A 23,981-nucleotide genomic window follows, 5' to 3' on the forward strand; every position below is an offset into this window, starting at 1 on the left:
GATGTCTGGCTGTAGGTGAGTGATCACACCATCATGATTATCTTGGTCATGAAGATCTTTTTTGTACAGTTCTTCTGTGTATTCTTGCCACCTCTTCTTAATATCTTCTGCCTCTGTTAGGTCCATACCATTTCTGTCCTTTATCACGCCCATCTTTGCATGAAATTGTTCCCTTGGTATCTGTAATTTTCTTGAAGAGATCTATAGTCTTTCCCATTCTACTGTTTTTCTCTATTCATGGCAAATAGATGAGGAAACAGTGGAAACAGTGGCAGACTTTATTTTTTTTGGCTCCAAAATCACTGCAGATGATGACTGCAGCCCTGAAATTAAAAGACACTTACTCCATGGAAGAAATGTCATGACCAACTTAGACAGCATAATAAAAAGCAGAGACGTTACTTTGCCAGCAAAGGTCCATCTAGTTAAGGTTATGGTTTTTCCAGTAGTTATATATGGATGTGAGAGTTGGACTATAAAGAAAGCGGAGTGCTGAAGAATTGATGCTTTTGAGCTGTGGTGTTGGGGAAGACTCCTGGGAGTCCCTTGGACTGCAAGGAGATCCAACCAGTCCATCCTAAAGGAAATCTGGCCTGAATATTCATTGGAAGGACTGATGCTGAAGTTCCAATACTTTGGCCATCTGATGAGAAGAACTGACCCATTTGAAAAGACCCTGATGCTAGGAAAGATTGAAGGCAGGAAGAGAAGAGGGCAACAGAGGATGAGATGGATGGATGGCATCACTGACTCAATGGACATGAGTTTGAGTAAAGTTGGTGATGGACAGGGAAGCCTGGCATGCTGCGGTCCACGGGGTCGCAAAGAGTTGGATGCAACTGAGCTACTGAACTGAACTGGGCCTCAACTTCCACAGCTGTCAAATGGGGAATGCAAATGCTTCTTTCTCAGTCCTGTTAGGAAGAGAGTACTCCCAGACAGTGCCTGGTACTAGTAGGGAACCAACAAATGGTAAATTTCTCTTATCCTTCTTTTGCATCTTGGCCTTAAAACTGTGATGAATTCTTTACCCCTGTTTTCTCCAACAAAATGGACCGAGCTTCCTAGGGTTCTACTGTCAGGGCCACTGAGGTATGTGAAAGGAAAGGCCAGGGAGAGGGTGTCAATGTATTCCCAGGTCTGCAGGCTGACCCACCCTCTGCAGCTGAGGTGAGCCCTAGCTCGAAAACACATTTTTAAGGTCCCTTTCTCCTCCCCATGTATGAAACCAAGTTTTGAAATGAGAGGGGTCTGGTGTAAATAAATATCATTAAAATCCACAGCACGTAATGGTTTATAAATTGTGACGCATAATTCAACCGGTGCCTGGGTTGCTGGCTCTCTCTGCGCCATCACTTCTCCAGTCCTGCAGCCTGCATGAGTCCCTGGTGAAGCAATAAATTGAGAATAAGGGATGCCGTGCTAACTCAATTTCACTTGTCGGCTTTAAGCTTTCATGCTGTGTGTTAAGTCTGCACAAATATCACAAAGCATATATGTGTGTGTGTGTGTATGCACATATATTCATACATATATTTGTATATATAAATTACCCTGCTGTTATGCAATTCCCTCAGGACAGAAAAACCTTTTCTGGCAAGTCTTGTTTTTCTAGCCTTATTGAGGCTTTGGCAGGTTAAGTCTTCTTTCTTCACTCCCCAACAGCCCTTTCCTCTAATTTAGGATCTTCCTGTGGCTTAGACCAAGAGTCTTTCTGGGGAGGAAGATCTCATGGGTCATCTGGCCCCACCCTTTGCTTCTAGGCACCAAAATTTAATTGACTCTGAAACAGAAATGAAGACCTTGCTGAGCCAGGCCTGGGGAGTGGCTGTAGAGTAGCTTAGAAGCCCCGCAAGCCTGTGTCTTGGGGAAATCTGAGACCCAAGCCTGTACTGGTGTGACTTGGGCCCTTGTGAGTGGGCCCTTGTGCAGATTCTGAGAGCAGGTCAGCAGCTCCTGAATCAGGTATTTTGGCTTTCCTTTTGCATTTAGTTATAAAACCAGTAATTCTCAAGTTGTTTGACCCAGTGAACTGTGTGTATATATGCAGCTTTGGGGAAGTGAGTGGTAAGGACCCTATATTTTTTTTTCACTCACCAGCTTTGTGACCTTAGGAAAGTGTTTTAACCTCTTTGAGCCTCCTTCTTGTATAAAAGAGAGGGTGGTTGTGTGGGTTCACTGTGGGGGTGCCAAGCATAATGCCCCACTCTCAGAGAGGGAGAGAGTCAGTGCCATGGGCTCTAGCATCCAGAGGCAAGGACAGCTGCCTGGGGGAGGGAGGCATGAGTCCCAACCTGGCCCATCAATCCTGCCGACATGAGGAACAGCATTGCCTGGGCGGTGGGGAGGGAACAAGTCTGCGTTCATTCTGGGTAATGAAAAGTGTCATCAGTAAATGAAGAATCTCCTAATTACCCAGACATCCCTGGGAGGATTTGTGAGGCCGCAGGCTGTAACTGAGGTCCTGGCATTGAGGGGCAGGAAGGAAGAGTGTGGCAGGCTGGGTTTGTGGATGGGGGACCTATGTGGAACAGGCTCTGACCTCTGGAGACAGAGGCCCAGCCCCCGTGAAAGAGCCATAAACCAGTGGTCCAGATCTGGAGCTGCGTGCCTGGAGTGCTCCCTCTGAAAAATGGGGAAAGTCCTCTATAAACAATATGGCCCTAAACATCACCTTTTTCTTTCTCATACCAGTTTCCCTACCTGTGAGTGCCCATTATGATGATGACTACCTGGTCGATTGGGAGGGCTGGGGACCATGGTCCAAATACTCACCAGACAGCCAAGGGCTTACACCCTTGGGACAGGTGAGTGGCAGCTGTCCCAGAGAACCCACCTGAGTGACTCAACTCAAACTCAATATATTAACTCTGCAGGTTCCAGGGGGACTTTGTTTTTCCCAGGAGGACTTTGGAATCGTCAGGATCAAAACTGAAATCCCCTCTGAACCCCTTGAGTCTCTGCAGAGACAAGCTGGGGCCACCAAAGTCCTGTTTTCTGACTGTGGTTGTTGATTAGTGTGTCCCCAAAGGGCTTCCGTGGGGAGTGGGGAAGAGAGGGACCCTGGAATGCCATCTGTGTGAGGGTTCACTTGAAGATGCTTAGCTGTGTGGCCATTTTAAAACATTATTATCAAATGATATTTTCCATGAAGATCACTGTTATCACTGTCCCTGTTTGCCAGGTGAGAAGACTGAAGCACAGAGAGGTCGCTGACTCACCCAAGGTCACACAGCAGTGCCCATGTCCCTGACTCTCCTTCTGAACCCTCTGGCCTAGTCTTCTAGATCTACCATCAGTGTCTTCTCTCTCCTCTCCTATGTATGTCAGAGTAAATGTGGCTCACTGATGCGCCCCTCTCCCATTTTATGGCCAGGGAAACTGAAGCACAGAGCAGACTCTCTCAGGTGAACGCTGGGCTGAGGTGGGACATAAGCCTCTGCAGTCATCCCTCCTCTGTGCACCTACATCCACTGGTCTTCCATCCAGTTCCCCGCCCTGCTTCCCCAGCTTCATCTCTCTGCCCGGGTACGGTGGTCAAGAAGACCCAGTGCAGAGAAAGAGCGATGACAAACGACTGCCCAGAAGAGATAATCCACTATTAAAACACGCCTGCTATTCTAATTATAAAGGAGACCAAATTGGGTTTAAATTGGAATTAATTGGATGCTCCCTTATCCATGCCATCTATCTTGCACTCACCAGCCCTTCTGGATGGGTGGGATGGAAGAAAGCAGAATCTCATCTTCTCCGCCACTGAACACACATCTCTGAAGGCGACCTGCACCCAGCCCCCAGCCCCCAGCCCCTAATCCCTTTAAACGTTTCAAGGAGCACAGACAATGGGAGCTGGGGTGCCTGGAGCCCTCCTCTGCCTACCTCGCCAGAGGGGGATGAAAGGGGATTAGGTGACTCTGGGAATCGGTGGGAGGGGGATCACACCCCAAAGGACCAAGACTGAAGGAGGCAGGCAGGTCATGCCAGCCCTGAAATGCATGCTGGAGTGTTGTAGTGGGCTGGGAGATAACAGATCTGTACACAAAGCAAGGCCAGCTAGGGAGAAAGCTGGGGAGTGGGGCTTGGCTGAAGGGTCCTCAGATTGGATGGACTTGATGGGGAGGAAAATGAAGCCATCTAGCAGGCAAAATATGGTTCCAAGGCCAACTCCCCTGAGTCTACAACAAATTGTTAGCTCCTTGTAAGGGAAAGGTGAAACCTGCCCCACCCAGAAACCACTGTTACCCTGTGATTGTTAGGCAGTCCCTTGTCCCTGTATTATTGCAGAAATCTCTTCTTCAGCTTGGCTGGGCATTCAAGGTTTTTGCCTTATACCATTGGTTAGTCAAAGCACTTGCTACTCTCCTAGGGTCTCACACTGGTGACCCACAGGCCACACTTCATTTGGCTTGCTTTCGTTTTGTTTTTGTCTTTGTCTTGAAAGCCCTTGGCTGTTTTTGGTACTCTTTTCATTTTGTCCATCCCCACTTTTCCTAATTTAATCTTGAACCTGGCCTGCTTCATTCATTTACATTACCTACCTGGCTCTAACCGTCATATGAGTTTGCGGTCCCTCACACGCTCATGTGCTGTAGCTGATCTGGCCTTTCCACTGCCCCTTGACCTCATCTCAGCCTCCTCGCACCTTTGCTATACTACACCTCCCCCACAACACACTCCTCCAAATCCCACTAGTCCTTTAAGGCCTATTTCTAGGAGGCCATCATCTCTGGCCTTGGGCCCTCAGTGTCTGTTCTTCTCATGCCCTGACAACAATGTTCTTGAGGTACTCCTCCTGGGCTCCCTTTGAGTCACTCCCTTCCTGGAGTTATCTTATTTCCTTGGGTTTGTAAAACATGTCCTGGGAAGGACTTACTTGGGATCCCAACTAAAAAAGCAAGTTGCTGGAATGGGAACACAGAAAAAGCTGAGCGATTGCCTGGCATCCAGTTACTAGAGGTTGAAGGGGCTTTCTGTGTGCAGAACCATGGACAGAGCACTGAGAGCAAGATGGAAAGGGAGCCACCCCAGGATGATCTCATGTTCTCTGGGCAGCAAACTTCTGCTGTGAGCTTTACCCTCTGGCCTGCTTATACCTTTCCTATCTTAGCACTCACCTGTTTCAGTATTCCACACTGCTGGCCAGCCCACTTCCTGGTCAATGTGACCCTCAAGACACACACACACACACACACACACACACACAGATGCATTCATGTGTGCAGAGACCACCAAACACAGATATACGGACCACTGTACCACTTTCCATCACCTAGAATTCTGCCGTCTCCACAAATACCCCACGTCTAGAATTCTGTTCCCAATACACGTACCCAGAATGCACCCCTCTATCCACACCTAAAATTCTGATTGTGTAACTAGGACATTCCATTCTCCCTTATGTACCAAGAAATTTGTCCCCACCTCACTATCCAATGCTTTGGAAAGGCTCCCCTTTCCTTACTCACAGAGTGATGCACCCCTGTAACATCTCCCTCTCCCTTCATTATACCCACATATGGCCCCTACACCCAGCCAAATTTCCCATCTCAAATCCCAAAACCATACCATGGGAGGAATACTACCCTCCCACACAGACATGCAATATGAGGCTGGAGAATTCTGAGCCATATTGCCTGCCTTCCACCCTTAGCAGTGGCTTGTCCTTTCTCTGTCCTAGGACAAAAATGTTTAAAGGCTTATAGTTTTCTAGTCTGAGTGAATGAAACACATGTGCAGGGAGTTACCATGATTCACTTCCAACATAGGGGGTGCTGCATTTTCTTTTCCTTTGTGTTCAAGGTAAATATTTTCTTAGCTTTCTAATTCTGAGCTTGGTTGATGGAACATTTTAGGCAGGCTGAGATTTGGCCAGATGCTCAGAGATCTTAGCTCCTGTATGCCAGGAAGAGAGGTTGGGGGACCAGAGTATTGACTTGGGAAAGAGTGTTTTTAGCTTCTAGGTCTTATAAACCATATGGGTATCTTGCCCTCTCTAGCCACAGACTCCTATATTAAAGCATCACTCTTGAACAAAGTAATCTGTGAGACAGTAAAAGGGACTAGAACTCTCTCACTCAGAGAGAGAAACCAAAGTGGCTTGGGAGGTGATACAAACACAGACTTCAGGTTTCTGAAAGTCAGGAGATGAAAGGTGAGTGACAGCTGCTATGTGGTTTTGAGACATGAATTAAGTGAATTAATGTGAAAGGGAGAGAGGGCAGGAGAAGTTTCCAACATGGTTGGTGGTAGAAATGGGAGAAGCTAACATCTGAGGGAGCTTCAATTGATAAGGCAGACAAAAACTGCCACCAATCAACTATGTATCCAGAAATTCTCATTGAACACTTATCACTTGTTGGGCTTGATGTGAAGAGCCTGGGACAGAAAGATGAGGCTGCTAAAATCCTGTCCCTGAGATTGGAGGATTGAGAAGCTGGGTGGTACGGGGTTGTGGACTTGTGGGAACTCAAAGATGCACAGGGGTCAGTAAGGCTCCAGGGAGGCCATTTGAACTGGGCTTGGAAGACTGTGGGGGCCTTGTCAGACAGCTGAAGGAAGGTAGTGAAGGTGGGAGGTACTGTGTACATGAAAGTACGAAGGAACATGGTGATTTTTGAGAGACCAGGCTAAGTTGTTTGGATTTGACCCTTGAATACAATGAGGAACCCTCCAACTGATGGTATGAAGGGTTGATTAGCAGGTGTAATGTGGAGGAAGGAGACCCAAGAGAAACTATGATTCAGAAATGAGGGTCTGATCAAAGGCCACAGTGGTAGAAAGAAGGGCATGAACACACTTCTGAACTAGCCTCGGTGCCTCCCAGACTGTGGAGGTGAAAGTAATGGAGGAGCTAAAGATGACTCAGATGTCTTTAGCTCAGGTAACCAATGGATGGGATATACTTAGCATTTTTCTCAATAAAATGAATGAAATTGGCCAGGCTTAATACTGGCCAAGTATACACTACCTCCCACATTCAAGTCTCAGCATCTCTCCCAAACACACATTGGTAAAGAGGGTACAGTTGGGGCAGAGTCTCAACCCTCTTCTAACTTCCCAGAAAGAAAACGAATCTATGGTTACCAAAGGGGAAGGGTGGGAAAGAGATAAATTAGGAGTTTGGGATTAACATATACACACTACTATTTATAAAACAGATAACCAACAAGGACCTACTGTATAACACAGGGAACTATACTCAATATTTTATAATTACTTATAAGGAAAAAGAATCTGAAAAAAATAGATATACTTACATGTATAACTGAATCACTTTACAGTACACCTGAAACTAATATATAATATTGTAAATCAACTCTGTGTGTGTGTGCGTGTGTGAGTGTGTGTGTGTGTGCATGTGCATGCTCAGTCACTCAGTCATGTCTGACTCTGTGACCTCATGGACTGTAGCCCACCAGGGTCCTCTGTCTATGGGATTTTCCAGGCAATAATACTGGAGAGGGTTGCCATTTCCAACTCCTGGGGATCTTTCCAACCCAGGAACTGAAAAAAAAAACACACACATTTTAATCTTTGGAAACAAGATAGAATTGCCAAAAGTATATACACTGGGAAGTAAGAAGCATGATTCTTTTTCTGCTACAACATTAAAAAACCTTTTCATTAAAATTATCACATAATAAAAAGTATGAATCTTGGGAAAGTTTGGATAAGAATGAAAGAATAGGACTTCCCTGGTGGTCCAGTGGTTAGGAATCCACCTGCCAATGCAGGAGAAACAGGTGTGATTCCTGGTCTGGGAAGAGTCCATGTGCCTTGGGGGAGCAAAGCCCATGTGCTACAACTGCTGAGTTCACTTGCCACAACTACTGAAGCCTGCCTGCCCTAGAGACCATGCTCCGCAACAAGAGAAGCCACCCCAGTGAGAAGCCCACATACCGCAACTAAAAGTAGTTCCTGCTCAGCACAACTAGAGAAAGCCCTCAAGCAGCAATGAAGCCCCTGCTGCTAAGTCGCTTCAGTCGTGTCCTACTCTGTGCGACCCCACAGACGGCAGCCCACCAGGCTCCCCCGTCCCTGGGATTCTCCAGGCAAGAATACTGGAGTGGGTTGCCATTTCCTTCTCCAATGCATGAAAGTGAAAAGGGAAAGTGAAGTCACTCAGTCGTGTCCGACTCTTAGCGACCCCATGGACTGCAGCCCACCAGGCTCCTCCGCCCACAGGATTTTCCAGGCAAGAGTACTGGAGTGGGCTGCCATTGCCTTCTCCAATGAAGCCCCAGTGCAGCCCATAAATAAATAATTGTTTTTTAAAAAAGAATGAAAGAGTAAGAAAAACCACCTCACCTCTGCGCCTAAGGAGGCTTCAGCACCACGGACAGCAACACATCCAGGATGGTGCCTAAAAATGTAGTCATGAAGCACAGTGGGGCTTGAAGATATCTGTGAACCACCTACAATTTGTACACAGATGTAACAGATTGAGTCATTAGGAATTCTATATTGTAGGTGCTTTAATATTATTCTATCTATCCTCTATAACCTTGAAAGCAGAAATCTTGCCCACCCCACCCCCATCACTGTATTTTTGTACCAGCCCCAAGTAAAGAAAAACAAGCCCCATAGAGGGTCTAGGTTTTGAGTGTGACTGTGGGACTACCAGATCTTTTCATAAGAATAAGGGAATGGTAAGGAAAAACATATGTTTGAACAGAGAAGAGCAGAACAGCCTGGCACCTGAATGTTACTGAGCCTCTGTAGCTTGTGAAAAGAACAGCATTTCAAGCTTCTTGGGAAGGGAGGATGTGTGGACCTGAGCCTATTCCCAGGAAGTAGGACTTCCAATGGGCTGGCTGTTTGGGTGGCTGTGAGGACTGGTCACTGAACAGTAAGGTGAAGGTCACTATGAACTGGCAGGGAATGGGTGGAGCCTCTATCAGAGGAATGGATTGTAACTCAATCCAAAACTAAACAAGGAGGAATCGAGGGGAGACGTGACTCCCTACACCCAGCAAGCATCATGACCTGTCCAGGACTCTAAGCCTGGGACATTTGTTCAGACCAAGGCTTAGGAGAAACCTAGAGAGTTACTGATACTGCTTGGTAGGTGCTGAAGCTGAGTTTACTTTGTTCAGAAAGAAACGTGTACTATGTATATTTTGAGCATTGTGGAATAACTATGTTATAATTTATTCATTCATTAATTTACTCAACAAATATTGAGTTGAGTAAATGATGTTGTGGCATGCACTGGGTGTGGCCATGAGGATAACTAGGGAGTAAAATTTCACAGTCTCTATGCTCTTGGATATCATCTAATGAGGGACATTGACATTAGTCAAATAGTAACAGTAATAGAAGGAAATTTGCAAGCATAACAAACATTTCTGAGAAGGAAAGTTACCCAAAAGTATGCTAGAAGATTGCACAATGGGGGAGGAGTGTGCTGGCTGGTCTGTAGGTAAGGGAGGTCTCTGAAGAAGTGACACTTGAGCTGAGAGGTGAGGAATAAGCTGTCAGTCACGGAAAGGGTTTTGTCACTAGCACAAGAACACTGATGAGCTATTGAAAGGTTTTGAGGGGAGTGGGAGAAGGGCCCGGCATCATGATTGAATTTTCATTCTGGAAAATTCAGTATTTTTGCCTGTGAAATGAAGTGAAAGTCGCTCAGTCATGTCCGATTCTTTGCAACCCCATGGACTGTATCAGATCAGATCAGTTGCTCAGTCATGTCTGACTCTTTGCGACCCCATGAATCACTGCACGCCGGGCCTCCCTGTCCATCACCAACTCCCAGAGTTCACTCAGACTCATGTCCATCGAGTCAGTGATGCCATCCAGCCATCTCATCCTCTGTCGTCCCCTTCTCTTCCTGCCCCCAATCCCTCCCAGCATCAGAGTCTTTTCCAATGAGTCAACTCTTCGCATGAGGTGGCCAAAGTACTGGAGTTTCAGCTTTAACATCATTCCTTCCAAAGAAATCCCAGGGCTGATCTCCTTCAGAATGGACTGGTTGGATCTCCTTGCAGTCCAAGGGACTCTCAAGAGTCTTCTCCAACACCACAGTTCAAAAGCATCAATTCTTTGGTGCTCAGCCTTCTTCACAGTCCAACTCTCACATCCATACATGACCACTGGAAAAACCATAGCCTTGACTAGACAAACCTTTGTTGGCAAAGTAATGTCTCTGCTTTTCAATATGCTATCTAGGTTGGTGATAACTTTCCTTCCAAGGAGTAAGCGTCTTTTAATTTCATGGCTGCAGTCACCATCTGCAGTGATTTTGGAGCCCAGAAAAATAAAGTCTGACCCTGTTTCCACTGTTTCCCCATCTATTTCCCATGAAGTGATGGGACCAGATGCCATGATCTTCATTTTCTGAATGTTGAGCTTTAAGCCAACTTTTTCACTCTCCACTTTCACTTTCATCAAGAGGCTTTTGAGTTCCTCTTCACTTTCTGCCATAAGGGTGGTGTCATCTGCATATCTGAGGTTATTGAGATTTCTCCCAGCAATCTTGATTCCAGCTTGTGTTTCTTCCAGTCCAGCGTTTCTCATGATGTACTCTGCATATAAGTTAAATAAGCAGGGTGACAATATACAGCCTTGATGTACTCCTTTTCCTGTTTGGAACCAGTCTGTTGTCCCATGTCCAGTTCTAACTGTTGCTTCCTGACCTGCATACAAATTTCTCAAGAGGCAGAGCAGGTGGTCTGGTATTCCCATCTCTTGAAGAATTTTCCACAGTTTATTGTGATCCACACAGTCAAAGGCTTTGGCATAGTCAATAAAGCAGAAACAGATGTTTTTCTGGAACTCTCTTGCTTTTTCCATGATCCAGCAGATGTTGGCAAGTTGATCTCTGGTTCCTCTGCCTTTTATAAAACCAGCTTGAACATCTGGAAGTTCATGTTCACATATTGCTGAAGCCTGGCTTGGAGAATTTTGAGCATTACTTTACTAGCGTGTGAGATGAGTGCAATTGTGCAGTAGTTTGAGCATTCTTTGGCATTGCCTTTCTTTGGGATTGGAATGAAAACTGACCTTTTCCAGTCCTGCTGAGTTTTCCAAATTTGCTGGCATATTGAGTGCAGCACTTTCACAGCATCATCTTTCAGGATTTGAAGTAGCTCAACTGGAATTCCATCTCCTCCACTAGCTTTGTTCATAGTGATGCTTTCTAAGGCCCACTTGGCTTCACATTCCAGGATATCTGGCTCTAGGTCAGTGATCACACCATCGTGATTATCTGGGTCATGAAGATCTTTTTTGTAAGGTTCTTCTGTGTATTCTTGCCACCTCTTCTTAATATTTTCTGCTTCTGTTAGGTCCATACCATTTCTGTCCTTTATCGAGCCCATCTTTGCATGAAATGTTCCTTTGGTATCTCTAATTTTCTTGAAGAGATCTCTGGTCTTTCCCATTCTGTTGTTTTCCTCTATTTCTTTGCACTGATTGATGAAGAAGGCTTTCTTATCTCTTCTTGCTATTCTTTGGAACTCTGCATTCAGATGCTTATATCTTTCCTTTTCTCCTTTGCTTTTCGCTTGCTTCTTTTCACAGCTATTTGTAAGGCCTCCTCAGACAGCCTCCTCAGACCCCATTTGCCATGGGGATGGTCTTGGTCCCTGTCTCCTGTACAATGTCACGAACCTCATTGCATAGTTCATCAGGCACTCTATCTATCACATCTAGGCCCTTAAATCTATTTCTCACTTCCACTGTATAGTCCATGGAATTCTCCAGACCAGAATACTGGAGTGGGTAGGCTTTCCCTTCTCCAGGGGATCATCCTAACCCACAGATTGAACCCAGGTCTCCTGCATTGCAGGTGGATTCTTTACCAACTGAGCTATGGAGAAGGGAATGGCAACCCACTCCAGTATTCTTTCCTGAAGAATTTCATGGATAGAGGAGCCTGGCAGGGTTACAGTTCACAGGGTCACAAAGAGTCAGACAGAACTGAGCAGGTTTTTGCCTGGGTCCCACTCAAGTGCAGGACCTGAAGTAAGGACCCATGTGCAGGCAGTTTACTGAAACGTGATCCCAGATATCAAAGATGAAGGACCAGAGAGAGTGAAAGAGGGAAGGAGAAAAAGCTAATACAAGGGTGTATTACTGAGTTATTCTCACCCATATAAAACCAGAGCTGATCACACTGGGATCTTCTGAGGAGGACAAGGAATGCCTCTTGAAAATTTTCATATCATGGTTCATAGAGAGAACCATTTCTACATTGACTCCTATCTATCCATTGGCCCCAGGGGTGTTGACTTCCCTCTGCCATGCTTCCAGGCTGCACATACTCCCTGCCATGTAGATCTCTGCTGGTGTCCCACACTGCAGCATCAGAGAAGCCCTGTGTGGCACTGGAGGAGTGCAGAAGCAAAAATCACACATCGTATATTTGCGCTAAGATACTCAGTGGAAACCACGCTAGAAATGTTCACTGCAATCATGACTGGCATCAGAGAGAAGCTGAGAGGGCTGTTCAGTGGGTACATAGAGCTTCTGGTACTTTCCTTTAGCCACATGGTCTATTTCAGGTGAGGGATGAGGGTGAGTTGGACCATAGACACAGATGGTGGCAGTGCAAACAGAAGTGAGCTGGGGAGAAGTGAAGATGGAAGACTTGGGCTACAGTTTGGAGGTCGAGCCAACAGCACTGGCTGGTGGGCTGGCTATAGAAGGGCATGAGGAGAAAGTGGAAGCAGGAACAACTCATGCATTTTTAGCCTGAGCAACTGAGCAGATGGCAGAAGCTCTGCTTGTAGAGTCTTCAAATAAAGGCAAATGGGAAGGAGCGACCAGTGAACAAAGAGATGCATGGAAACCAAGAGAAGAAAGCTTCAAAGACACTGGCTACCTGTGGAGGAAGATGGTGTGACAGGCTGAATTATGCCCCCTGTCTCAAGATATCCGCACTTTAACTTCTAGAATCTGTGAATGTTACCTTATATGATAAAGGATGGGAGGCTTTCCGGATGTGATTAAATCAAGGATCTTGAGATGGAGTGATCATCTTGGATTATCTGGGTAGGCTCCAGGGAGATTTGACACAGACAGAAGAGAAGGCAACATGAGCAGAGAGACTGAGCTTGTAATGACATGCCATAAGCCAGGCAAGGCCAGTAGCCACCAGAAGCTAGAAGAGGCAAGGGAGAACCTCTCCCCTAGAGGCTCCAATGGGAATATGGTCCTGTTAACATCTTGATTTTGGTCCAGTGAAATTGATTTCAGACTTCTGACCTCCAGAACTGTGGGAGGATAAATCTCTGTCATTTTAAGCCACCAAGCTGGTAGTCATTTTTCACAGCAGCTACAGGAAACTCATACAGATTTGGATAGAAAAGTGATCACAGAATTTAGAAACATGGAAGTCATTGGGGATTGAATGCAGGGAATGAAGGAAAGGGAGGAATCAAGATACCTGAGTTTGGGGTTTAAATAAGCAAATAGATGATGGTGACACTTACTGAGATGCAGAACAGGTTTTGGGAAGCAGCATCAAAAATTCTCTTATAGCCAATTAGGTCTGAGAAGGATGTAAACATCACTGCAGTTAAGGACACTACAGCCAAGTGAACTACAATCCCAACTACTCCTGCAGGACCTTGCAAAAACCATGGGGACAATGCTTTCCAGTTTACACATGGAATGAGAAGTAGAAAAGATACTTTAGCTAGCCCTTATCCAGTGCATACTGAGTGAGCATGTATGTGCCCAGAGAATTCTTTGCTGTGCCAGAGTGAGTGCCAGTTCATGCCAGGGGTGTCCCCAGGCATTCCAGAAATAGTAGTTAGTGCCAGAGGGGTCATGATGAATGCAAAGCAAGTTAACTTGATGCTGCAGATGTAGAAATGCATGCCAGAAGAGAGATATATTGGCTGGGGAGATTAACAACATGTTCCAAAGGGGTAATATTAATACACCGAGGAAGGGATGAAAATGAATTCAGAGAGTGACTGCATATGCTAGGGGAGTCACATGGCACATGGTGGAACTGAAGGAGCCAAGGAATAAACATGTGGCAGGCCGTATGCTTTCGTGCTGCATTCATACAGCAGGAGTGAGGTCTCGGCTGCCAGTGCCAGGTAGGGGCAAGCCTGTACTCATGTTCCAAGAGCCCAGGGCTACTGAAATCCTGCCTTACACCTGAGTCCTCCTCCTTCACAGGGATTTGGCATTGAAAAGACCTCTCTTGTCTCTGGGACCATTGCCATGTACCAGAGAAGGACAGGTCCCAGTTCAGAGGGGGTCAACTGTCCCAAGAACCAACTATGGGGGATCCCAGGAGATTCAGGGCTTACTGATGCCCAAAGGTGTGAGGCCCCAGGAATGTGCATCCCAGAGCAGCCTCCCACAAACTATTATTTGTTTCCAACTTTTCCCCTTCACTTAGCACACCTGGGGTAGGGCTCCTTGATTGCTCTTATCCACCTTCAGGAACCAGTGAGGAGAGAAATGTGAAAGGGAGACCAGATGCCTGTAAAATCACCATCAGGCCGTAAGGATTTGCTGAGCACTGACTGTGGGTTTGGGCCTGAGCTGAGAGCTCAGGAGGATAGTGAGTGCCAGGAATAGAAACCAGTAAATCATATAGTAGGGAGATGGGGTGGGCAAGGGTGTGGCAGTGTACGCCAGCAGCCAACAGCTTCCCAGATGATTTCACTCTCACCTTTCCCTTTTCTCTGTATATTATGTATGCTGGGCAGGAATTCTCCTTACCTTCATTTTATAGATGGGGACACTAATGCACAGGAAGGGAAAGTGATCTGCTCAAGGTGAATGGATCTTGGTCTCTCTTCCCTGGCCCAGCACTCTTCTCTTTATAGCTTGCATCCCAGGAGAAAAATTAGACATGATCTCAACATTGTATTCTTGACATAATCTTGGTGTTTATGTTTTCTGACAAAACGTGGTCATGGCAGAAAGTTCCAACAAAATGTGGTCCACTGGAGAAGGGAATGGCAAACCACTTCAGTATTCTCGCCTTGAGAACCCCATGAACAGTATAAAAAGGCAAAAAGATATGACACTGAAACATGAACTCCCCAGGTTGGTAGGTGCCCAATATGTTACTGGAAAAGCACGTAGAAACAGATCCAGAAAGAATGAAGAGGCAAGCCAAAATGGAAACAACACTCAGTTGTGGACATGTCTGTCTGATTCTATAAAGAGCAATATTGCATAGGAACCTGGAATGTTAGGTCCATAAATTAAGGTAAATTGGAAGTAGTCAAACAGGAGATGACAAGAGTGAACGTCAACATTTTAGGAATCAGTGAACTAAAATGGACCAGAATGGGTGAATATAATTCAGCTGACCATTATATCTACTACTGTGGACAAGAATCCCTTAGAAGAAATGGAGTAGTGATCATGGTCAACAAAAGAATCCGAATTGCAGTACTCTGATGCAATCTCAAAAATGACAGAATGATCTCTGTTCATTTCCAAGGAAAACCATTCAATATCACAGTAATCCAAGTCTGTGCCCCAACCACTATGCCAAAGAAACTGAAGTTGAACGATTCTATGAAGACCTACAAGACCTTATATAACTAACACCAAAAAAAAAAAAAAAAGATGTCCTTTTGATTACAGGGGACTGGAATGCAAAAGTAGGAAGTCAAGAGATACCTGGTGTAACAGACAAGTTGGACCTTGGAGTAAAAAAGGAAGCAGAGCAAAGACTAACAGTTTTACCAAGAGAATGCACTGGTCATAGCAAACACCCTCTTCCAACAACACAAGAGAGGACTCTACACATAGAGATTACCAGATGGTTAATACTGAAATCAGATTGATTATATTCTTTGCAGTCAAAGATGAAGAAGCTCTATACAGTCCACAGAAACAAGACCGGGAGTTGACTATGGCTCAGATCATGAACTCTGTATTGCCAAATTCAGGCTTAAATTGAAGAAAGTAGGGAAACTACTAGATCATTCAGGTATGACCTAAATCAAATTCCTTATGATTATACAGTGGAGGTGACAAACAGATTCAAGAGATTAGATCTGATAGACAGACTACCTGAAGAACTATGGACAGAGGTTCATGACATTGTAGAGAGGCAGTGATCAAAACCATCTCCAAGAAAAAGAAATGCAAAAAGGCAAAATGGCTGTCTGAGAAGGACTTACAAATAGCTGAGAAAAGAAGAAAAGCTAAAGTCAAAGGAGAAAAGGAAAGATATACCTATCTGAATGCAGAGTTCCAAAGAATAGCAAGGAGAGATAAGAAAGCCTTCCTAAGTAAACAATGCAAAGAAATAGAGGAAAACAATAAAATGGGAAAGACTAGAGATCTCTTCAAGAAAACTAGAGATACTAAGGGAACGTTTCATGCAAAGATGGGCACAAGAAAGCACAGAAATGGTATGGACCTAACAAAATCAGAGATATTAAGAAGAGGTGGCAGGAATACATAGAAGAACTACACAAAAACATCTTAATGACCCAGATAACAATGATTGTGTGATCACTTACCTAGAGCCAGACATCTTGGAGTGTGAAGTCAAGTAAGCCTTAAGAAGCATCACTACAAACAAAGCTAATGGAGGTGATAGAATTCCAGCTGAGCTATTTCAAATCCTAAAAGATGATGCTGTTAAAGTGATGCACTCAATATGCCAGCAAATTTGGAAAACTCAGCAGTGGCCACAGGACTAGAAAAGGTCAGTTTTGACTCCAATCCCAAAGAAGGGCAGTGTCAAAAAATGTTCAAACTACTGCACAATTACACTCATCTCACATGCTAGCAAAGTAATGCTCAAAATTCTCCAACCCAGGCTTCAACAGTGCATGAACCAAGAACTTCCAGATGTTCAAGTTGGATTTAGAAAAGGCAGAGGAACCAGAGATCAAATTGCCAACATCCACTGGATCCTAGAAAAAGCAAGAGAATTCCAAAAAATCACATTGACTTCTGCTTCATTGACTATGCCAAAGCCTTTGACTGTGTGGATCACAACAAACTGTGGAAAATTCTTCAAGAGATGGGAATACCAGACCACCTTACCTGCCTCCTGAGAAATCTGTATGCAGGTCAAGAAGCGACAGTTAGAACTGGACATGGAATACCAGACTGGTTCAAAATTGGGAAAGGAGTACATCAGGGTTGTATATTGTCACCCTGCTTATTTAACTTATATGCAGAGTATATCATGTGACATGCCAGGCTGGATGAAGCACAAGCTGGAATCAAGATTTCCGGGAGAAATATCAATAACCTCAGATATGTAGATGACACCACCCTTATGGCAGAAAGCAAAGAGGAACTAAAGAGCCTCTTGATGAAGTAGAAGGAGGAGAGTGAAAAATCTGGCTTAAAACTCAACATTCAAAAATGAAGATCATGGCATCCAGTCCCATCACTTCATGGCAAATAGATGGGGAAACAATGGAAACAGTGAGAGATTTTATATTCTTGGGCTGAAGAATCACTGCAGATGGTGACTGCAGCCATGAAATTAAAAGATGCTTGCTCCTTGGAAGAAAAGCTATGACCAACCTAGACAGCATATTAAAGAGCAGAGACATTATTTTGTCTAAAAGGGTCCATCTAGTCAAAGCTATGGTTTTTCTAGTAGTCATGTATGGATGTGAGATTTAGACCATAAAGAAGGTTGAACACTGAAGAATTGATGCTTTTGAACTGTGGTGTTGGAGAAGACTCTTGAGAGTCCCTTGGACTGCAAGGAGATCCAACCAATCCATCCTAAAGGAAATCAATCCTGAATATTCATTGGAAGGACTGATGCTGAAGCTGAAGCTCCATACTTTGGCCCCCTGATGTGCAGAGTCAACTCATTAGAAAAGACCCTGATGCTGGGAAAGACTAAAGGCGGGAGGAGAAGGGGACAACAGAGGAGGAGATGACTGGATGGCATCACCAACTCAATGGACATGAATTTGAGCAAGCTCCAGGAGATGGTGAAGGACAGGGAAGCCTGGCGTGCTGCAGTCCATGGGGTCGTAGAGTCGAACACGACTGAGGGACTGAACAACAACATTGAGTCATGGTGTATTAAGTTTTTTTCCCACTGCACTGGGTCTTTGTTGCTGCATGTGGGCTTTCTCTAGTTGCAGTAAGTGGGGGTTCTTCTCCAGTTGTAGTGTGCAGGCTTCTCATGGCAGTGGCTTCTCTTGCTGCACAGCATGGCTCTACAGTGCACAGGCTCAATAGTTGTGGCATGTGGGCTATTTCCTGCTGAGAAAAAGGAAATAAACCAGTGAGCCCTGAAATTGTTGCAGCTTAGTGCCTTGAAAGAGTTTTCAGTCCTCAATGGAAGAAGGGGGAATCCAGGTGGAGACTAGTGGATTCCTTGGGTTAAGAAGGGCAAAGTTAAGCATCTGGTGAGATATAGGGATCTCAGATTCTCAAAGGAAATGTTGCATAGAGAGAGAACCCTGAAAATCTACAGAGGGGCCTTTCTAAAAATTCAGCAGAGTACTGATAAGTGCATGTATATAAAGAAATTATCCATGGCTGAGGGAATAAAAACAATATAAAAAGATTAGGAAATAGTTCCCAAAGTTCACACAGAGCCAGAGGTTGGGGTTCTTCCCACTGCCAGACTGGAAAAGCTAATAATTCATGGATTATTGGGTAGAATATTCAGGAAGTTCTTGCCTCAGTAATGGGGAATAATGGGCCCGAGACTGAGCAACTGCTCCAGATCTGCCTAACATGTCATAAAATCAAGATGTAAAAGGATCAGTTCTTTCCAAGTAATTTAGCTGCATCATCCCAAGGGGAAAAAAACAAGAATAGTTACATGAATATAAAAATAGCCAGGACTCAATAAGGTAAAATCCATAATGTCTGAAGTCCATCAGATTACCAACCATACTAAGAAAAACATGATCCATATTGAGTAGAATAATCAATGAACTGGGCCAGACCCAGAACTGACAACAATGTTAAAATTTTCAGACAAGAACATTAAAGCAGTCATTATAACTATATTCCATATGTTCAAAAAGTTAAGTAGATACACAGAAGATAGTATTGTTTAAAAAAAAATGATCATCTACAATTGAAAGCTCCAATGTCTAAGATAAAAACCTTGGTGTCTGAGATGGGGTTAACGACAAATTAGACATGGCAGAAGAAAATACTAGTGAATTTGAATGCATAGTACTAGAAAGTATCCAAAATGAAACACACACACACAAAAAGATATTTAAAAATACAAGAGCATCATTGAACTGTGGGGCTTCAAGGAGATTAATATATAAGTAATTGAAATCACTGAAGAGAGGTGGAGGTTAGAGAGAAGAGAAAAAATTTTTGAAAAGATAATAGCCAAAACTTTCAAATTTGATGAAAACTATTAATCCATGAATCCAAGAAATGAAAAGAATTCCAAGCACATGAAGAGAATTGACCCCAAGGCATATCATATTCAAATTGCTCAAAACCAGTGATAAAAAGAAAGTCTTGTCAGATGAAAAGACACTTTAGAAAAGAAAAAATGGTAAGAATAATATTTCAGATTTCTTATTAGAATAATGGAAGCAAAAATACAACTTTTTAATTTCTGGGGAAAGTTGTCAACCTACAATTCTATGCCCAGTGAAAATATCTTTTAAAAATGAAAATGAGACAAATATATTTATAGATATTCAAAAGTTTAAAGAATTCATTGCCAGCATGTTGCAATCTGAGAAATGTGAAGAACATTCTTCACACAGAAGGAGCATGACACCAGATGGAACCATGGATCTACACAAAGGAACAAAGAGCCCTGGAACGGGTACCTACATTAATACAAATATCTCAAAGCTTTTAACCACGTGAATATCTTTATTGTTTGAACAAAATGGTTATAATATATTGTGTAAAGCATATAACAATAACACGAGGGCCAGGAAGAGAGAAACAGAAATGTATTATTGTAAGGTCTTTATAATATGTATGTAGTGAATACATGAGAAGGTTGACTATTTGAAGGTAGACTGTGATAAGTTGGCAATAACTATAAACCCTAAAGTAAACACTAAAATAATAAAACAAAGAGTGACACCTAACAAACAAGCCAAGGATAAAATTGACTCATAAATAATACTCAATAAATAAAAAAGAAGTAAGAAAAAAGTAAAGAAAGAACAGATGGTTTAGTGAACTAATAACAAAATGATAGATTTAAATATGACCATATCAATAATTTCATTAAATGTAAATAGTCTAAACACCCCAATTAAAAAGCAAAGATCATTAGAATAAAAAGAAAAGCCCAATTATATGCTACCTACAAGAAATACACTTTAACTATAAAGACACAGTTAGGTTAAGTATAAAAGTTTTAAAAATATAACATGATAACATGAAACAAAAGAAAGCTGGAGTGGCTATTTTAATATCAAACAAATATCTCAAAGCAAAGAATATTACCTGGGGTAAAGAACATCAATTAAAATGATAAAGATGTCAATGAAGAAGGAGTAAATAGCAATACTAAACATTATGTAATTAATAACAGAGCTTCAAGATACATGAAGCAAAGACAGGAGAAATAGAGAAATCCACAATTATGGTTGAGACAGTCATTACTTCTCTCTTAAAAATAGAGGGCAAGGTAGACAGAAAATCATCAAGGAAATAATAGATTTTTCACAACCCTGTTAACCAAACTGACCTAAATGACATGTATAGAACACTCCAAAAAACAATAGCAGATTATTGATTATTTTCAAAAGCACATAAAATGTCTATAAAGGTAGACCATATTCTGGGTCATAAAACAAGCTACAGTTAATTTAAAATAACTCAAGTCCTACAAAGTATGATCTACCAAATCTCACTTGAGAAGAAATAGACATCCTGAATTACCCTATACCTATAAAAGTAGTTGAATTCCTTTCCATAAAAGAAACTCCAGGCCCAGATGACTTCACTGGTGAATTCTTTTTCTTTTTTTTTAACGTATGTATTTATTTTTTGGCTGTGCTGGGTCTTCAGTGCTGTGTGGGCTTTTCTCTAGTAGTGGCGAGCTACTCTCTAGCTGTGGTGCATGGGCTTCTCATAGTGGAGGCTTCTCTTGTTGCGGAGCACAGGCTCTAGGGCATGCAGGCCTCACTAGTTGCTGCACGTGGGCTCAGTAGTCACAGCTCCTGGGCTCTAGAGCACAGGCTCAATTGTTGTGGCGCATGGGGCTTAGTTGCTCCGCAGCATGTGGGATCTTCCCAGATTAGGGATCAAACCCACGTCTCCTGCACGGGCAAATGGTTTCCTTACTTTACTTTACACTGAGCCACCAGAGAAGTCCTTCACTGGTAAATTCTCAGCATTTAGAGAGGAAATAATAACAAATCTACAGAAACTCTTCCAGAAAATAGAAGAGGAGGGAATATCTCTCAATTTCTTTTATGAGGCAAGCATTACCCTCACACCAAAATGGAAGGCATTATAAGAAAGGAAACCTATAGTTCAATATTCTATAACAATAAAAGAAGCAAAACGATTTAACAAAATGTTAGTGAAGTGAAACCAGCAATATATGAAAAAGGAAGTACACTGTGACTAGTGTCAGTTCAGTTCAGTCGCTCAGTCGTGTCCGACTCTTTGTGACCCCATGAACCACAGCACGCCAGGCCTCCCTGTCCATCACCAACACCCAGAGTCTACCCAAACCCATGTCCATCGAGTTGGTGATACCATCCAGCCATCTTATCCTCTGTCATCCCCTTCTGTTCCTGCCCTCAATCTTTCCCAGCATCAGGGTCTTTTCCAATGAGTCAACTCCTCGCATAAGCTGGACAAAGTATTGGAGTCTCAGCTTCAACATCAGTCCCTCCAATGAACACCCAGGACTGATCTCCTTTAGGATGGACTGATTGGATCTCCTTGCAGTCCAAGTGTGATTCTCAAGAGTCTTCTCTAACACCACAATTCAAAAGCATCAATTCTTCAGTCCTCAGCTTTCTTTATATAGTCCAACTCTCACATCCATACATGACCACAGGAAAAACCATAGCCTTGACTAGACGGACCTTTGTTGACAAAGTAATGTCTCTGCTTTTTAATATGCTATCTAGGTTGGTCATAACTTTCCTTCCAAGGAGTAAGCGTTTTTTCAATTTCATGGCTGCAATCACCATCTGCAGTGATTTTGGAGCCCCCCAAAATAAATTCAGCCACTGTTTCCACTGTTTCCCCATCTATTTGCCATGAAGTGATGGGACCAGATGCCATGATCTTAGCTTTCTGAATGTTGAGCTTTAAGCCAACTTTTTCACTCTTCTCTTTCACTTTCAAGAGGCTCTTTAGTTCTTCTTCACTTTCTGCCATAAGGTGGTGTCATCTGCATATCTGAGGTTATTGATATTTCTCCCAGCAATCTTGATTCCAGCTTGTGCTTCATCCAGCCCAGCATTTCTCATGATGTACTCTGCATGTAAGTTAAATAAGCAGGGTGACAATATACAGCCTTGACGTACTCCTTTTCCTATTTGGAACCAGTCTGTTGTTTCATGTCCAGTTCTAACTGTTGCTTCTTGACCTGCATACAGGTTTCTCAAGAGGCAGGTCAGATGGTCTGGTATTCCCATCTCTTGAAGAATTTCCCACAATTTATTGTGATCCACACAGTCAAAGGCTTTGGCATAGTCAATAAAGCAGGAATAGATGTTTTTCTGGAACTCTCTTCCTTTTTCAATGATCCAGCAGATGTTGGTAATTTGATCTCTGGTTCCTCTGCCTTTTCTAAAACCAGCTTGAACATGTGGAAGGTCACAGTTCAAGTATTGCTGAAGCCTGGCTTGGAGAATTTTAAGCATTACTTTACTAGGTGTGAGATGAATGCAGTTGTGTGGTAGTTTGAGCACTCTTTGGCATTGACTAGTGTAGCTTATACCAAAAATTCAAAATTGTTCTAAGTTTCAAAAATCAATCTCCAAATAAATAATTCACTCATATATAAATCATGAAGTGGTTTATAAAATTATGTCTCTAAATTTATAAGAAATTTGTAAACATAGAAGTTAATTAATCATGTTTCTGTATAATGGGTATAATGATCTGGAATGTTCGTTTTTCCAAGGTATTACGTAGTTATCTTAAGTCTCCATGTTGGGGATGTAATGTACTGCACGGTGACTATAGTTAATAGTGTTGCATTATATACTTGAAAGTTGCTGAAAAACTCAATCTTAGAAGTTCTTATCACACACACACAAACATTGAAATTCTGTGTGGTGATGGATGTTAACTAGACTTCTTACGGTAATCATTTCATAATACACACATTTATGAGATCATTACATTGTACTCCTGAAACTACATAAAGTTACATATCAAATTTACTTCAATAATAGAAGTCTTTACAAAAAGAAAATCCATATGATCATCTTAATAGATATAGAAAAGGTATTTGAGAAAATTAGTCATTCATAATTTTAAAAAGAAAATTCTCAGTGACCTAGGAGTAGAAGGAAATTTCCTCAATCTGATAATGAGTATTTGTGTAAAACCAACAGCTAACATTACATTTAGCGGTGAAAAGCTGAATGTTTTCTCTTAATATTGGGAAGAAACTAAGGATTTCCATTCTCACCACTTCTACGGAGCATTGTACTGGAGGTACCAGCCAGTGCAAGCAGACAAGAGGAAAAGAAGGCATACAGATTGGAAAGGAAGAATTAAAACTGTTTTCTTCACAGGTGACATGACCATGTCTAAGAAGAAAATTTTAAGGGATTAAAAATAAAGCTACTAGAATTGATAACTGACATGGTCACAGGATTTTAAAATGTATTGCTTTTCTATATATTGGGAATGAATAATTTGAAATTCAAAATTTAAAATACTATTTCAATAGCAAACTATATTAAATACTTTGGAATATATTTAATAAAATATTTGCAATTCCTGTACAATAGAATCTTTCTCAAAGAAATTATAGAAGAACTAAATAAAGGAGAGACATACCATTTTCATGAATCAGATGGTTCAATATCACTGACATCAATTTTCCCCAAATTGTTCCATTGGTTGCATGAAATCCTAGTCAA

The 23,981-nt window shown here is 42.8% G+C and overlaps 1 long non-coding RNA gene across 2 annotated transcripts in view; it reads right to left on the reverse strand.

Annotated features, from left to right (window-relative positions):
* Nucleotides 1–1,276: 1,276 nt before the first annotated feature.
* LOC133240685 (uncharacterized) overlaps nucleotides 1,277–23,981 on the reverse strand; it is a 34,174-nt gene continuing 11,469 nt past the window's right edge. Inside the window, exons 2-4 of one of the 2 annotated variants that reach the window (XR_009734299.1) lie at nucleotides 14,689–14,795; nucleotides 8,308–8,414; nucleotides 1,277–1,385 (exon numbers count right to left, since the gene is read on the reverse strand). This is a non-coding gene — a long non-coding RNA (uncharacterized LOC133240685). The remainder of the gene's footprint in view (nucleotides 1,386–8,307; nucleotides 8,415–14,688; nucleotides 14,796–23,981) is intronic. The other variant, XR_009734298.1, reaches the window with a different exon arrangement.

The sequence above is a fragment of the Bos javanicus genome, chromosome 28 (genome assembly GCF_032452875.1).
Source record: "Bos javanicus breed banteng chromosome 28, ARS-OSU_banteng_1.0, whole genome shotgun sequence".
Lineage (NCBI taxonomy): Eukaryota > Metazoa > Chordata > Mammalia > Artiodactyla > Bovidae > Bos > Bos javanicus.